General features: G+C 44.8%; 1 protein-coding gene across 3 annotated transcripts in view; it reads left to right on the forward strand.

Moving 5' to 3' along the window:
* Positions 1-16,565, forward strand: part of LOC111144250 (dystroglycan 1) — a 66,970-nt gene that overhangs the window by 6,486 nt on the left and 43,919 nt on the right. Inside the window, exon 2 of one of the 3 annotated variants that reach the window (XM_022498468.1) lies at positions 3,310-3,366. The exons of the other annotated variants lie outside the window; for them this stretch is intronic. The gene's annotated coding sequence lies outside the window, so the exon portion shown is untranslated. The remainder of the gene's footprint in view (positions 1-3,309; positions 3,367-16,565) is intronic. 3 annotated transcript variants of the gene reach the window in all.

A 16,565-nucleotide genomic window follows, 5' to 3' on the forward strand; every position in this document is an offset into this window, starting at 1 on the left:
CATCAAGACAGCTTTGTAATAGAGCTTGAAGTCTGGAATTGTGATGCCACCAACTTTGGCTTTCTTTTTCAACATTCCTCTGGCTATTCGGGGTCTTCTCTGGTTTCATATAAATTTTAGGACTGTTTCTTCCATTTCTTTGAAAAAAATGGATGGTATTTTGATAGGGATTGCATTAAATGTGTAGATTGCTTTAGGTAGCATAGACATTTTCACAATATTTATTCTTCCAATCCATGAGCATGGAACGTTTTTCCATTTCTTTGTGTCTTCCTCAGTTTCTTTCATGAGTACTTCATAGTTTTCTGAGTACAGATTTTTTGCCTCTTTGCTTAGGTTTATTCCTGGGTATCTTATGGTTTTGGGTGCAGTTGTAAATGGGATTGACTCCTTAATGTCTCTTTCTTCTGTCTTGCTGTTGGTGTATAGAAATGCAACTGATTTCTGTGCATTGATTTTATATTCCTTTTTTTTTTTTTTTAAAGATTTTATTTATTTATTTGACACAGAAAGAGAGAGAGATCATAGGTAGGCAGAGCAGCAGGCAGAGATAGAGGGGGAGGCAGGCTCCCTGCTGAGCAGAGAGCCTGATGCGGGGCTCGATCCCAGAACCCTGAGATCATGACCTGAGCCAAAGACAGAGGCTTAACCCACTGAGCCACCCAGGTGCCCCTGATTTTATGTTCCGAAGTATCTTGACTCTTGACTTCAGCTCAGGTCTTGATCTCAGGGTGGTGAGTTCAAGACCCATGTTGAGCTCCACGCTGGGCATGGAGCCTGTTTAAAAAAAAAAAATTGTGTGTAAGTGTGCACGTGCACATGTGCGCGCACACACACACACACACACACACATCTGTATATATAAAATGTCTGCAGTTTGGGAGACTCAGAATCATAGCAAGGATGGTGTGGCTTTCAAGTGGATTCATTGAAAGAATTGTCATTGGTTTGCAGACTTGACCCATGCAGAATACTAATGGTGGCCCATGATAGTGTGCAGGTGGACCCACTTTACCTTGCTTGCCTTTTTGAGTTTTTATTTTGGTCATACTCTTCTTGATAAGGGGTGTACAACTAGCCTAGTGGAATGGCAAGTGGTGCGAGATCCATTTAGTGGATGGGCAAGAATAAGAGTGAGGCCTTGTGAGTTTTTTTTTCCCCCAAAGATTTATTTATTTGAGAGAGCGAGCGAGAGTGTGTGAACCCCAGAGGGGGAGGGGCAGAGGTAGGAGGGTGGAGCAGAGAATCTTAAGACCCAGAAATCATGACCTAAAACCGAAAGCGGAAACCAAAATGTTGGACGCTCAAAGGACTGAACCACCCAGGTGCCCTGCCTTATGAGGTTTTTTTTCCTAGTCTATACAGGAAGTCAGTGATGAAAAGTTTGATTGAATATCCAGGTTCTCTGGGTGTGTTGTTTAGACTGGAGCCACTGCGGAGTGTGACTGCTTGGGGGCTGGAGGCTTCCAGAGTATCAGAGAAGTAAATGCTGGTTTGAACATTGAAGGGGTCCAAATGGGGACTAGAGAGTATTCAACCTCAAGGGTACTCAAAGTGAGAATAAGTTCAGGTAGTGTGTTCTTCAGTGTGTCTTGTGTATTGGTCAAGGATTTCTCCATCATTTTCTGGAGTAAGTTTTCTTCCTCCTCCCCATTAAAGAGTGTTTCAGTGTCTTTGCTAATGTTACTGTGCTGTTGGTTCTTAAGCCCCCATCTTTTTCTGCTTTTCCTGCATGGACACTCCAGGCCTGGAGTAAGGTAATGGTGATTTTGAATATAAAAGTGATTAATCTGGTCATTTCCCAGTAGGTTTTTCTGTGTCCATGCCTTTGGGTACTACTTGAAAGCAGTCTTCCTATGAGTCACATAACCTGCTTTGCCTTTTGATGTCCTGTTTCACTCTGATCATTAGTCAGTAATACTGCTCAGATAGCAATTTCTATAAATAGGATTTTAGAGTAGTTTACAAAATTACACCAGCCAGAGGGCTTAATTTAGCTTTAATGAATAGGGTTTCCTATTTTCCTATTTCTTGGGTTTGATGGCTAAGTATGTTCTTAGCTTTGCCCTGGGTCCAGGGTAGGGAGATGGATGATGGGACGCTGTGGAGCAGTATCATAAACTGAAGGTATCTAAGTTGGTGAACCTGTTCTGAGTTCTCTGTGGGAGTGAAGTAAATCTGAATGAAACTTCAGCGGTATGCTCGCTTAATTTATACTTTTATTAAAAAAAATTTTTTTTTTTAAATAAGTTTATTTACTTAAGCAATCTCTACAGCCAACCTGGGGTTTAAAATTACAACCCTGAGATCAGGAGCCACCTGCTCTACTGACTAAGCCAGTCAGGCACCCCAATTTATACTTACATTTTATTTACTTAAAAAAATTTTTTTAAAACTATTTTAAAAGTAGGCGTCTAGTGGGAACAATCAGCTGAATATAAAAAAAATCACTTTTATGACTGAATGTCTTTGTCCTACACATCATGGTGTGCATTTAATAGCATTGAGGTTAAACTATCACTGTCTTAAGTTTTAGATATTGGAATTTTAAAATTTTTATTTATTTATTTATTTTTTAAGATTTATTTATTTATTTATTCGACAGAGAGAGAGATCACAAGTAGACAGAGAGGCAGGCAGAGAGAGAGAGGGAAGCAGGCTCCCCGCTGAGCAGAGAGCCCGACGCGGGACTCGATCCCGGGACCCTGAGATCACGACCCGAGCCGAAGGCAGCGGCCTAACCCACTGAGCCACCCAGGCGCCCTATTCATTTATTTATTAAAAGATTTTATTTATTTATTTGACAGAGAGTGAGAGAGCGAGCACAAGCAGGGGGAGCAGGAGAGGGGGAAGCAGGCTCCCCTTTGAGCAGGGAGCCTGATGCAGAGCTGGATCCCAGTACCCTGGGGTCATGACATGAGCTGAAGGTAGGCGCTTAACCTACTGAGTGCCCCAGGCACCGCAGAGTTGTTTTTTTTTGTTTTTTTTTTTAATTAATATTTTTTATTAAGTTATCTCTGTGCCCAACAGGGCTCGAACTCATGACCCTGAGATCAAAAGTCTCATGCTCTACTGACTGAGCAAGCGAGGTGCCCCTATTAGAATTATTTTTTATCTTTGAAATTGTTTATAATTTTTGATCCTGGATTAATTCTACAGAAAACATTTAGTTTCCTTTGTCAGTCTTTGACAAAAGGGTGACTGATTGGTGGGGTGGACAGGAGACTGAGTGGCATTCCCCGCTTCCTTTGGTGTAATTCTATTTTGGTTGTGGACATTCACCAATGTTGGATCCTTCTTTTCCTGCAGGGCCTCTGCTCTTCAGGAAGATAAGGCTTTTAAAGCAGTCTAGCACTAGAAGGCAAGGTAAGGTACTTAAAAATTTCAGAGAGATTTTTCAAAAGAAAGATGATGGATACTTCCATACTTGTTAAAATGATTATGGAATTTTAAAACATTTGAGTGGGGAAAAAGCTGCTTCAAGTAATGCATATATTTGGGGCACCTGGGTGGCTCGGTGGGTTAAGCCTCTGCCTTTGGCTCTGGTCATGATCTCAGGGTTCTGGGATTGAGCCCCGAATTGGGCTCTTTGCTTGGTGGGAAGCCTGCTTCCCCCCTCTCTCTGCCTTCTCTCTGCCTACTTGTGATCTCTCTCTGTCAAATAAATAGATAAAATTAAAATTAAAAAAAAAAAAAGTCATGCATATATTTAAAATAAGAAATTTGGAGAGGTGCCCTGGTGGCTCATTTGGTTAAAATCTTGGTTTTGGCTCAGGTCATGATCTCAGTGTCTTGAGATCCAGCCCTGCTTTGGGCTCTGTGCATGGCATGGAGTCTGCTGATCTCTCTCCCTTCCCCTCTGCTCCTCCCCACTCGCTGTCTCTGAAATAAATAAATAAATTTAAGAAATTTGGAAAATAAAAAGTAGACAAGAAAAATCCTTTGTCTCCCAATTTTAGTCTTTTTTTTAAAGTTTTATTTATTTAAGTAATCTCTGTACCCCATGTAGGGCTTGAACTCACAACCCCAAGATCAAGAGTCCCATATTCTTTGGACTAAGCCAGCTGGGTGCCCCAGTCTTTCTTTAAATAGGAAATACCAGGGCACCTGGTTGATTCAGTGAGTTAGGCCTCTGCCTTCAGCTCAGGTCGTGATATCAGGGTCCTGGGATCGAGCCCTGCATCGGGCTCTCTGCTCCGCCTCTCTCTGCCTGCCTCTCTGCCTGCTGGTGATCTCTCTCTGTCAAATAAATAAATAAATAAAATATTTTTTAAAAAATAGGAAATACCAACACATGGTAAGAACTCAGGAAGTTCAAAAGGATTATATAGGGGAAAGCTTTCTTCCACCCATCCCCTTAATCTCCAGTTCTCCCTAGGAATAGCCATTATCCTCTGAGACCTGGCCATCCTCCAGTAGACCTTGGGCAGCCCTTTTACTGAGTTTAGGTTAGAGGATAGATTTCATTTTCATCCTGCTTTTCTCCTAGCATTATTGCATGAGCTGTGTTCTAGAGATGTGACATTTCTAATGGTTAACCTGTCCCTAGTTCTTAGATTATTGTTTCTTACTTTGATTGTAATAGGTAATGTTGCTATTAACATCTTTGGGCTTTAGGTTTTTTTTTTTTTTTTTTTTAATAATCTCTCTTATCACCATATTAAATACTAAGTTTTTGAAAAGAGTGAGATGTGACTTAGAGTTTTGCAGGAGCACACCTATAATGTCAAGTGAGGCAGGTTTGTATTGGTGTTTGTTTTTAACTATGGTGTGTGTTTTGTCTAGTCCCTTTTCTTTGACTTGCATAGATGTGCTATCTCTATAGCCACGCAGAGGCTCAGACTCCATGTTTTCTGCCATTGGGGGTGTGGGTAGCCTCAGATTCATTCTTCTGAGGCATTCACAACCCTTGGATACCCTAAGTATGGGAGAGGGTGCCAGTTAAGGAGAGCTCAAGGACAAATGAGACAACTTGGAAGGATGTGTTCTATTCAGGGAAGTAATGGCCAGTGCCCAGCGTGGTCCCCTGTTTGGCACTTGCTCTTCATTTCTACAGGTATTGAATTTCTGTATATGGAGTTATGGAAATCTATAAATAAGCAGTTCTTACAGCGTTCTTTCTTTTTAATTTTATTTAATTTATTTTTTATAAGCTCTGCACCCAACATGTGGCTTGAACCCACGACCTGAGATCAAGAGTCGCATACTTACTGACAGCCATCCAGCTGCCCCCAGACTTCTTTCTTATAGTTGGTTTCTGTGTATTGAAACTGATTAGTGGACTTGGAAGATGTTTGTTTTGGCAAATGATGCAGTCGTTTCTATTTCACCTTTCTCTATGCTGGGAGCACTTCCCCCTAAACATTCTAGAGGTAGATGCGGGATTACTTAAGATTCCCAAGGCCGTCTTAAGCAGAATGAACCAGTTTTGCCTTGGTTGTCCTAAACGCCTCTCTTACTTAGTTCAGTTGTTCTCTGGGACTGGGTTGATTATCTAGCCAATTTTTGCCAGGAAAAACTATAGTGTTAGTAATGGAATTCCAATAGCATTTCCTTTTAATTTGGCTATTAAAAAGAACCTGGGACATTATCCATTTTCTGGGCCTTCGTTGTACTATGGAATACCTCCATAAAACATGTATCTCTCCTCACTGTAAAAATCCCGTTTGGGCTGGTAGGTTGTCTTTGCCTCCGATCTGCCCTGACCTCTGGGAGTCTTGCTCACTGGATTTTTTTTAATAACGGAGATCAGTCTGATGAGTAGCCCTTGAGTAGGGGTGGATTCTGAGTCTCGTGGAAAATGAGGAAGTGTAGAGAGCTTTGCTCTACCTGTTATGTTAAGCATGCCTGAAGAAGTGTCTTAGTATTTTTAGACTGAGCAGTGTTGGGTAGATTGAATTGCCCGAGTAGAGAAATTTGGTGGGAGGAGACTAGAAGAGAAGCTCTTTATTAAAGATCTAAAAATAGAATTCATTAAAGTCACAAATAGATAACAGTAGGATTCCTGTCTCCCTCTCTCTTCTGGATTTGTGCTACCAGCTGTTGCTTCTGCTTACCTGGAAAAGATCACGGTATTTTGTCAGAAGGGTCAACGGTATAGACTTAAAATACTGTGTTTGCCAGTCTGAAGATGTGCTTTTTCCAGTTTTCAAGTACTTTAAAAAGTGGCTGGATTCCCTGGTGCCAGGAAGAAAGTCAGTCCTTCTGCTTGCAGTGCCAGCCCTGAGCTGACAGGTCCTGTGGGGTCCCTTGTCCCCTCAAAGCTCTGAGTTGTTTTCCCTTCTGGTTGGGCACTGCTGACCAGAGAGGGGACTCTTGTGTAAGCCCCATTGAAGGCCACCTTAATCAGATGGCACTTCGGGTCTCTCTTTCTGGTTGTTTTTAGGAGGGGTTTCTGTTTGATTCAGAAAGCTGGGAAGGAAAATGGCTGCTCATGCTTTCTTCTTATGCTGGCCTCTGGCGCCCTGGGCTCCCTGTGCCCTTTCACTCTGTGTGAGGGGGTGAAGGAATGTCCTCGCCTCCCCTCTCCCCTCCTGCCATGAGCTTCCAGGGAGAATAGGGCCCATTGTGGTCCGTGCCCGCAGGCACAGCCCTCCACGGCTGTGTCAGGTTTGCTGTGGCCTCTACCCTGTCTGCTGTGGTTACTGGGTGGTGAGGGCCCAGCAAACAGTCCCTTCCTTCCATGTGGCCCTGCCTTTCAGGACTGTTCTGAGGGACAGTCCTTGTGCTTTGTTTGCCTCTAGGTCTGCCCTCTTTTGTCATGTCTTGATAAACATTCTTGCGGACCCCTTTGCAGGCCTGAGCTTACTCTTGCAGCAGATTTGAGGCCATATTTGGAGAAACAGGCCTGCTGCTCCCAAGGGTGGCTTAGTGCCTGGTCATAGGAGGCTGGGCACTCCCTCCAGGCCCCTTATGTTTGGAATCCTCTGGGAAACAGGATTAATCTATTTGTGAATGAAATTATTTTTATAATTAAAAAAATTTTATTTTGGCCTTCAGTTATATCTCAGTAAAGCTGGAAGAAATTGTTTTTAGTCTTAATCAACTGTAGAACTCGTTGAAGATGCCAGAATGTGATTCTCCAGATAGGGGAAACCAGAGGGACTTAGCTTTTTAAGAAAAAATATTCTGTCTGGATATGGGTACTCTGCTGCTATCACACGGCCTTCCTGACCAAGCAGGCAGTTCTCTTGACCTGACCCCAGGCCAGCGTGCCCCTGGAAAAAAGAAGTCTGCGGTACTTACGGTTTTGGTGAGTGGACAGACAGAGCTGCCTTTCTCGGGGGTGTTAGCGTCAGACAGGAAGACAGATGTGTGGTCAGCTGTTGTGCTTTCGGAGGTTCTGTGAGGAGTCAGTCAGTGAGCTGGTGAGGCAGGAAGAGGCAGAAGGCCTGAGCAGACCCTCTTGAAGTCTGCTGAGGGCTTTTCTACATGAAGTCTGTATGATTGCGTGGATAGCTGCTGAGAAATGTGTTCCTCTAAAACCAAGATGAGGGAGACTTTGGAATGGTCCTGTAAATTGTTGATTATCTGAGTAAAAATGCATTCTTCCCATGATGCTTCAATATGTATGATTTCTTTGTCTTTGTGGAAGTGTCTTATGAAAGGAACAGCTGGCGCTAGCCCTACCCTGGGTGTTTGCCTTCCTCCTACCTTTTTCTTTTTTTCCTTTTATTAGAGGGGGAAAAATCTAGCTTATTTTATCCTTCTGCTGGAGCGGAGTGATACATTTCTTTTCTCTGTTTTAGGATTGGGAGTGGCATTTTGTTTTTATCAAATAAAGGAATAAAACGTACTTGCCAGGCTGAGCTCCCACTGCGGAACGGCGGCATTGAGTTCTGAAGGAGGACTTCTTTCAGACAGTGCCCGGTCATACATAGTGTTCTGGGTCATGACTTCCAAAGAGGTGAAGTCTCCTCACTGAGGGTCATTGCGTTTTGGCAACACCAGCAAGAGTTTTGGCACAAGGATGATGATGTGTTTGAACAGTGAAAACTCTGAGTATCCTCGGCAGTAGAAATGTGGGTCTGAGAAGGAAGCTACCAGATGTACTGAGTCCCCTGGACCCTTGTATCCTAATGTGGCCTTAAGAAAGGCCTTTGACCTCTCTTCCTCAGTAAAATTGGGATAGAATATCCTCCCCATAGACTGTTAAGAAGGCACCTGGCTGGCTCAGTCAGCAGAGCATCTGACTCTTTTGGTCTTGGGTTCGAGCCCTATGTTGGATATAGAGATCACTTAAATAAATAAAGCTTTAAAAAAAAAAGGGGGCGCCTGGGTGGCTCAGTGGGTTAAAGCCTCTGCCTTCAGCTCAGGTCATGATCTCAGGGTCCTGGGATCGAGCCCCGCATGGGGCTCTCTGCTCAGCGGGGAGCCTGCTTCCTCCTCTCTCTCTCTGCCTGCTTCTCTGCCTACTTGTGATCTCTGACTGTCAAATAAATAAGTAAAATCTTAAAAAAAAAAAGAAGAAGGAAATAAAGGTTGGTTGGCTGGTCAGGTATTCTACACCACTCCGTAATTGCTGCTTGTTAATATTATATTTGTCGTTTTCCTTTCTGATGTAAACTACGAATCTAATACTTAATAAAAGCTGGTTATGTTTCTTAGGGTGCATTAGGGGTTCAGGGGTGTTTTTTATTATTGTGTTTTGTAATTACATATGTAATAGGTGATTTTGTTTTAAGATCTTAGTTATTTGGAAAAAAAAAAAGACATCTTACTTGAGAGTGCGATCATGTGGGGGAGCACGAGCAGGGGGAGGTGCAGAAGGAAAGGGAGAAGCAGACTCCCCGCTGAGAGCGGAGCTGGGTTTCAGGGTTCCATCCTAGGACTCCAAGATCTTGACCTGAGCTGGCAGATGTGTAACTGACTGAGACACCCAAATACCCTGTGATAGGTGATTTTATATGTAGCAGGTGTTTGATAGAAACAAACCTAGACACAAGCCCAGGGGTACCTCCATGAAAGCAGTTCTGCCTTGACTGCTCACTTACTGTTGAGCTTTGGCAGGAGCTATGGTATCTTGTTGGGGCAGGGGTCCTTGGAGGCATTGGTCAAGATGTCAAGATGAGCAGAGAACTGAAATAGTTTGAGGACCAAGGTCTCTCTGTTAACTAACCACCATTGTTTAGATTTTTTTTTTTTTTTTTAAGATTCTACCCATTTATTTGACAGACAGAGATCACAAGCAGGCAGAGAGGCAGGCAGCGAGAGAGAGAGAGAGAGAGAGAGAGAGAGAGAGAGGAAGGGAAGCAGGCTCCCTGCTGAGCAGAGAGCCGGATGCAGGGCTTGATCCCAGGACCCCGAGATCATGACCTGAGCCGAAGGCAGAGGCACCAACCCACTGAGCCACCCAGGCGGCCCTAGATTTTTTTTTAAAAAGATTTTATTTATTTGACAGAAATCACAAGTAGGCAGAGAGGCAGGCAGAGAGAGAGGGGAAAGCAGGCTCCCTGCTGAGCAGAGAACCCAATGCGGGGCTTGATCCCAGAACCCTGAGATCATGACCTTAGCCAAAGGCAGAGGCTTAACCCACTGAGCCACCCAGGTGCCCCCCACCCCCGGCCTTTTTAAAGTAATCTCTATGCCTACTGTGGAAATTCACGGCCCTGAGATCAAGAATCACAAGCTCCAACATCTGAGCCAGCTGGGCGCCCCAGCACTGTTTAGATTTTTAAGGAATGTCTTTGGAGATTGTTGGTGCCCAGTTTTGTTTTCTTGAATCTCACCAGTGAAGTAGGAGGAGCGTACCATATGAGTTGAGTGACCGGAAGTGCTTTTTCTTTTTCTGTGTAGTGTTGATATCTTTTGTAGTTATCAACAGGGCATGCCTTAGAGTGAAAGTCCTAGGTTTTCAAAGGACCAGACCTGTAGTGATTTTTTCCCCACGTGATCATATGACCTCCTGACTGGGTAACTTCTTAAAACTGACTTTGCAGCCAGCATGCACTGGAGACCTGGAGCGAGTGGGGCCCCTGGTCATATGTTGGCGGCAGCAGATGCTTTACCTGGAACATGTAATTCAGTAGGGCTGTAGGGTTGGAATTCTTTAGAACAGGAATTTCCCCCTTTTTTTGGTTCCTAGGAAGAACTGAGTATGGAATGTCTGAACCTTACTCTGTAAAATCAACATCCTCCCTGAAAATCAGAACTGTTTTGGGCTTTCCTTGAGCACAAATATTTGGAGTGTGATGAGGGTACAGGCATCAGTGCCCAGCTTCGAAGCAGGGATTAATTGTCCTAAAGGCAAAAATTGGTTTCCAGCCCCCAGGTGACATGGGCACTGTGTTTTACGATTTTGTGCTGGGTGGGGGCTGCCTCTGGGTTCCCAGTGGGGAAGTCTCCAGGTGATTTCCAGATAGTAGAGGCATTTGGTTTCTGACCTTTGTGTTAGAGGCAGATGAGGGTAGAGCTATTGGTTGTTATCAGATAAGAAAATGACCTGATACCACCAGAGGGGAGTTGAAAATAAAGCTGTAAATGCTCACTCTGAATGAGAGGCCAGAGGGGAAGCAGAGTGCATAGGGCTGCTCCCAGTCTGGGAGTTGTCCCAGACCATGCAGAACCAGTGCGGTCCAGAGGAGGCCACAGTATAGGAGCTGATGAATAGAGCGGGAGGAACCCCAGTGTGGAAGCAAGTCCATTTCCTGTAATTGTCAGGGTATTATTGACCTTGGAGTTTTATTTCAGATTTGCATCTGAGGTGGAGCAGCCAGGACACCCAGTGGTGTACAGAGTGACACCCACGTTCCTTAGCTAGTTTTGCTCATGTAGATTGTGTGAAGCACAGAAATATTACACTCATATGAGATGATGGGTGACTGGCTTATTTGTATTTTGTATGTCTGTTTTAAAGTGTCTATTTCGTATCAGGTCCTTATTGTGCTTTGTGTGCATTAGCATACCTTATGAATCTGTGCTTATTATTGGAAAAAGTTAAAGACAAGGAATTTGGTCTAGGAGTATGTAAGATTAAATACGGACTATTAAGCAGTCTTACAAGACAGGCTAGCCTACGGACTGTGGAGAGGACTGTCTGCCGGCACGCAGCGGGCAGGCCCTGTTGGTGCTGGCCTTCAGCGATTTGTTTGTTCATTCAGCAGGTGTTCTTCTAGTCCCTGTCCTGCTCTGGGCACTGTGCAAGGCTCCAGGGTTGGATCTGGTGGTGGGTGAGACAGGTATGGGCTCTGCCCCAACCAGGCAAAAGAGGGAAGAGAAGTAAAGATTATTTCCTCTCCGTTGGTATTTTTCCGAAGAAAGTGTGTTTGGAGAGGCTGAGGGTCCCATTCCTGGGAAGTGACCATAGGCAGTCCGTGTGCCTTTGATTCATCATAAGGGGGAGTGGGAGGCTAGGCCTGTTTCAGAGGGCAATATGAGGGATCAGGGAGAGGACCCTGGAGAGCCTGGGAGGCAGTTCTGGATGATGAGGAGGAGGAGGAGGAGATTTTTACTGAAGTATAGTTGACACGTAGTGGTACATTTGTTTCAGATGTCCAATGCAGAGATTAGCCAATTCTGCAGTTCTAGATTATTTTCAAAACTAGGCTGACATTTGGGCACACACATATGTGTCTGTGACCTGTTGAACCAGTTCCTGGCCCCGACGCTGTGCCTCAGGTGATCTAGTGGGGCCTGCAAAATGGTGTTTCAGAGAGTGGTCAAAGTGACCTCTGGGAGCCCTCTTGGTTTGGTGGTGATTTGGATAAGGATGTGTGAGGGATTTGGGGGATAATTGAGGAAGCTGCAGAAGAGATGAGAGGGGGGTTAGAAAAAGGGGAGGGGAGGGAGAAGATAACAGTGAGGAGGAACTTTGTTAGGTTTGTTCTGGTTAATCACCAAGTCAGCTGGAGGAATTAGGAGGCACAGGGGACAGGGAGAGCTGGGGACTAGAGACCACTGTGGGGTCAAGCCGGCTAGCAGTAAGGATGCGAGATGTGTGCAGAGACTTCGGCCAGCTCTGAAATGATGGATTCATGGTGGTGTAAATAGAGGTAGCTTCTGAACAGAAACCGAAGCGGTGAGGTTGGGCTAGGCCAGAGTTGAGGAATTGTGGAATCTGAAAGGCTGTGCTGGTGTGCTTTAGCAGGGAAGCAACTTAAAACCCTTCAGGCTGTGGGAGCAGGAAAATATGCAGTGGAAGGAATAATGCCTGGAGGGGACACGTTTTGGTCACCCACTTAAAAATAAGCAGTACACCTTTACTCTGTTCCTGGGAACCAGTTGAGAGATGGCTCAAGGAGCCACACAGATGGCTGCAATGTCAGCTTAATACTTAATAGCTGTTGGAGAGTGTGGGACCAGGAGAGTGGACTGGGGGTTCCTAATGCCAAACCCCAGATTTAGAGGTATGTGCCTAGTTTCCCGTGGCGCGGCTCTCCGTGTTCACCCTTCCTGGCGGGGTTCTCTTTCAGCGAGTACTGCTTTACATAGTCTTCAGGCTCTTCCAGGGTTGGTTTGGTTTTATGTTTACCTCATCTTGTTATTATTCTTTTTTATTTTAAAGCAGGCTCCACACCCAACAAGGGGCTTGAATTTACCACCCTGAGATCAAGAGTTGCATATCCTATCAACTGAGCCAGCCAGGTGCCCCTAAAAAAGTGTGTGTGTGTGTGTGGGGGGAATCAATCCTTTATTTTTAATAGAGAAAAAATTGGCATGTAACATCATATTAGTTTTAGGTGTGCAACATAATAATTGGGTCTTTGTATATATTTTAAAATTTTTAAAAAACTTTTTAAACTGTGCTAGTATAGAATAAAACAAAGGGGTGCCTGGGTGGCTCAGTTGTTAGGCATCTGCCTTTGGCTCAGGTCATGATCCCAGGGTTCTGGGATCGAGCTCCACATTGGGCTTCCTGCTCAGCGGGAAGCCTGCTTCTCCCTCTCCCACTCCCCCTGCTTGTGTTCCCTCTCTTGCTGTCTCTCTCTCTCAAATAAATAAATAAAAATTTTAAAAATAAAATAAAACAAAAATAGAGAAAACAAGACCCCCCCCCCCCCAAAAAAAGTATAGCTTAGTGAATTACAAGGTCAAGAAATAAAACTTTGCTGGCCCCACTAGAGGGCCCTTGGTGGGTCCCATCCCTGCTACAGCCCCTTCTCTCCTTCCTTCCAAAAGTGACCCCCAACCTACCTTTGTATCCATTTCCTTCTGTTTCTTTTTGGTTTTACCTACCAAATGTGTATCCTTAGGCACTGTAGTTTAATTTTGTCCATTTTTAAAACTTCATATATCTTTTAAGTCTCTTCGATCTATAGATACTCCCTCTGTCCCTTTCCTTGCAATCATCTGCTCAAGCCTCTGGGCCCTTAGACTCCATATGGGAGTCTTCCCACAGTCCAGGTGTAGCTGATGGTGTCTTAGGGTGCAGGTGGGCACGCTCTTTTTCATACTTCCTATGAATCGGTGGCTGGATCCAAAGGAATGATCCGCCTCAGGTTCGGACCCTCTGGCACAGCTGGGGGGCAGTTTTCCTCTTGTTACACGCTGCTCACAGCTGGTACCCAGAGCGCCACTTCCTTGAGGAGAGGCCAGGCCCAGCCCAGCCTCTCAGTGGCTCTGCAGTCCTCAGCAAACCAGTCTCTCTGGGACTGGTGTGACGGGGTGTTGCAAGAGGAAGAGCCGGGGTATCTCCTCTGGCCCAATTCACCGGGAGGGGCTCACAGCACCACCCACTCTGCAGGCCCTCCCCACTAACTCCTGGTGCTTCTGCCTTTCCTTATCTGTCGCTCTTATCTCCTTTCTTCAGCTTTCCTCCCTTCCTTTCTCCCTGTGTTTCTGTGGTGTTCTGATGGGAAAAAGATTTGAGGCTTAGGAGAGGGATTCTCATCTTGTTTGATTGCTTACCATCTCAGGGACTGTGGAAGCCTCATTTTACTCATCTGTAAAATGAAGGTGTTGGTCTAGATGATTTAAATGGTTGCCTCATACTTTGTCCTATGAGTGTTGTGTTTTACAAATTTTCTCTGTGTCTGGAAGCTGTTTCCCAGGATTTTCTTCTCGTTGTAGGGCACGTTTTGGTCACCCACTTAAAATGGTAAGGAAACGGAGAAACGGGTAGAGCTTAGAGAATGGCCACAATCCAGTCTTTCCTCTCATCAGTGCCATTAGGCCGGTGGGCTGGGTGAACAGTGGAAGGCTCATGTGGCCTCTGGTCGTGGCCTCACCTACTGGTCTCAAGCTCTGGGGACAGAAACCTACCTTTCAGTATAGAGAAGTGTGTCAGCTGCCAGTGCTGCGGCTGTGCCAGCCGGTGGCTGAGGATGTGGGCATGTGGAGGGCCAGAGGTGGTTTCAGTGTGAGAACAGGCCCAGGCTTCAGGCCTGGGAACTTGTCAGCTGGCCCTGGCTTTCTTGTTTGTGGGCCCACCCAGCTTACCCCAGAATTTGATGGGCAGCCCAAGCATGTGTCTGATGTGAGGGCAACTCTGTGCTTACTTTAGTCAGCCGCTGCCTGATCCAGTATTGCTGTGAGGATCTGGAGGTAAAGGACTGTGCTGGTGGCTAGCCTAAACCTTCGTATGTATTATATGCTGAGCCCACTGCCCTACCAGCGGGAACTGCCCCCAAGGAGAGGTATCATGTACTGTACCAGGATTTATCTGGCCTCCCCCTGGTGCTGAGACGCTTAACATATGCCTGTGGTGTTTGTTTGTTATTACTTGACACATTCCAAATTTCATTTATTTTATACAGAAGTAATTTCGAAGCCAAGTAAATTCAGATTTTTGCATGCATTGTGTCTGTCCACTAAGGTTGCTTAGGCCTAAGGAGGTAGACCAGGTTTTGTTTTCTTGGTTTGAATCCAAGTTTTCTGAGGGCTGTCCTTTAGGGAGGAGAATGTAAGGAATTCCAGAGTCAGGGAAGTGTGGGCTGTGCTGGAGGAAGGGGAGGAAGGGCTGCTTCTAGAAGCTGCTTAGCAATGCTCAGGAGCTGCCCAGAGGAGTGGGTGTCAGGCAGCCAGCATGGCGGTGAGCGGAGTGCAGAATCTCCTGTGTGAGAGATCTTTACCATTTCATTTAAAAATTGAATTACTCAGGGGGCGCCTGGGTGGCACAGGCTGTTGAGCATCCAACTCTTGGTTTCAGCTCAGGTGGTGGTCGTGGGATCCAGCCCTGTGTGGGGCTCCATGTTCAGCAAGGAGTCTGCTTAAGGCTTTCTCTCCCTCTGCCCCTCCACCTTGCACTCGCACTCCATTTCTCTCTCTCTCAAATAAATAAATAAATCTTAAGAAAAAACTGAATTACTCAGATTTTTGTGAGACACAACTATGGCTGCTTGGTTAGTGTGGAAAAGCAGGAGTGAAAGCTGTTTCCTAGTGTTGGCTGCTCTGGTGTTCTCAGGTGTCCATAGTCAGCTAGCAGTGAAAGTACTTAGAGAGCAGCCCTGCTTTCATCTCAGAGGGTCAGCAAGTAGTAGGCCCTGGCCAATTTATCCTGGGCCAGAGCTGAGTTTTCTCATTCTTCAGGCTTTGAAAGTATGTTCTTTTATAGATAAAGCTGTTTCACCGAATCTCTTGGTAACTAGTAGCTTTGGAGTTTTTTGTTTTTGTTTTTGATGTCACCGTTTTGTAAAAAATGGAAGCATAATTTATACATGTAGCAAAATACACAAATCATAAATGTATAGCTCAGCACACTTTTACATATGTATATACCACTCAGATCAAGATATAGAACATTTCCAGAAGGTTCCATCATACTTTTCCCCAGTCAGCATCCCACCATAAGTAAGCGCTCTTCTGACCTCTGTCCTTGCTTAGTTTTGCTGCTCTTGACCTTCCTGTAAGTGGAGTGATAGAGTGTGTGTATACTCTCATTTGTCTGCTTTTTTTCTTGCTGAACATTAGGTCTCTGACATTTGTGTGGTTCTGTACAACAGTTCAGTAAATTGTGATATATTCATATGAAATACTATACAACACTCTTTTGTTGTATAGTATTTCATATGAATATATCACAATTTACTTCTCTTCTTGTTGGTAGACATTTGGGCTGTGTCCAGTTTTTGACATCACAAATAACACGGATACAAATGTTCTTGTCCATGTCTTGTCCATGTTGGTGTATACCTAAGAATGAATTGCTGGATATATTTGATATTTTAATCACTGGGAAGAATTTTGTATATATGCCTCTTGTGTTTTTTTCTTTTTTTTTTTTTTTCTTTAAGGATTTTTATTTACTTATTTGACAGAGAGAGACACAGTGAGAGAGGGAACACAAGCAGGGGGAGTGGGAGAGGGAGAGGGAGAAGCAGGCTTCCTGCTGAGCAGGGAGCCTGATGCGGGGCTCCATCCCAGGACCCTGGGATCATGACCTGAGCCGAAGGCAGACACTTAATGCCTGAGCCACCCAGGCGCCCCTCTGTTTTATTTTTAAACTTCTTATTATGGAGAATTTCAAGTACACTCAAACACTGGAACAATGAATCTCTACTCACACTTTCAACCACTACCCCACTGCACATAATTTTGAACCATGTTTCAGACACCTGTCATTTCATCCCTCAGTGGTTTGGTGTATGGCTCTAGAAGATAATGTAACATCTGCTGAAGGGCTTCATGCT

This window comes from Enhydra lutris, unplaced genomic scaffold (assembly GCF_002288905.1).
Source record: "Enhydra lutris kenyoni isolate GAN:26980312 unplaced genomic scaffold, ASM228890v2 scaffoldscaffold10, whole genome shotgun sequence".
NCBI lineage: Eukaryota > Metazoa > Chordata > Mammalia > Carnivora > Mustelidae > Enhydra > Enhydra lutris.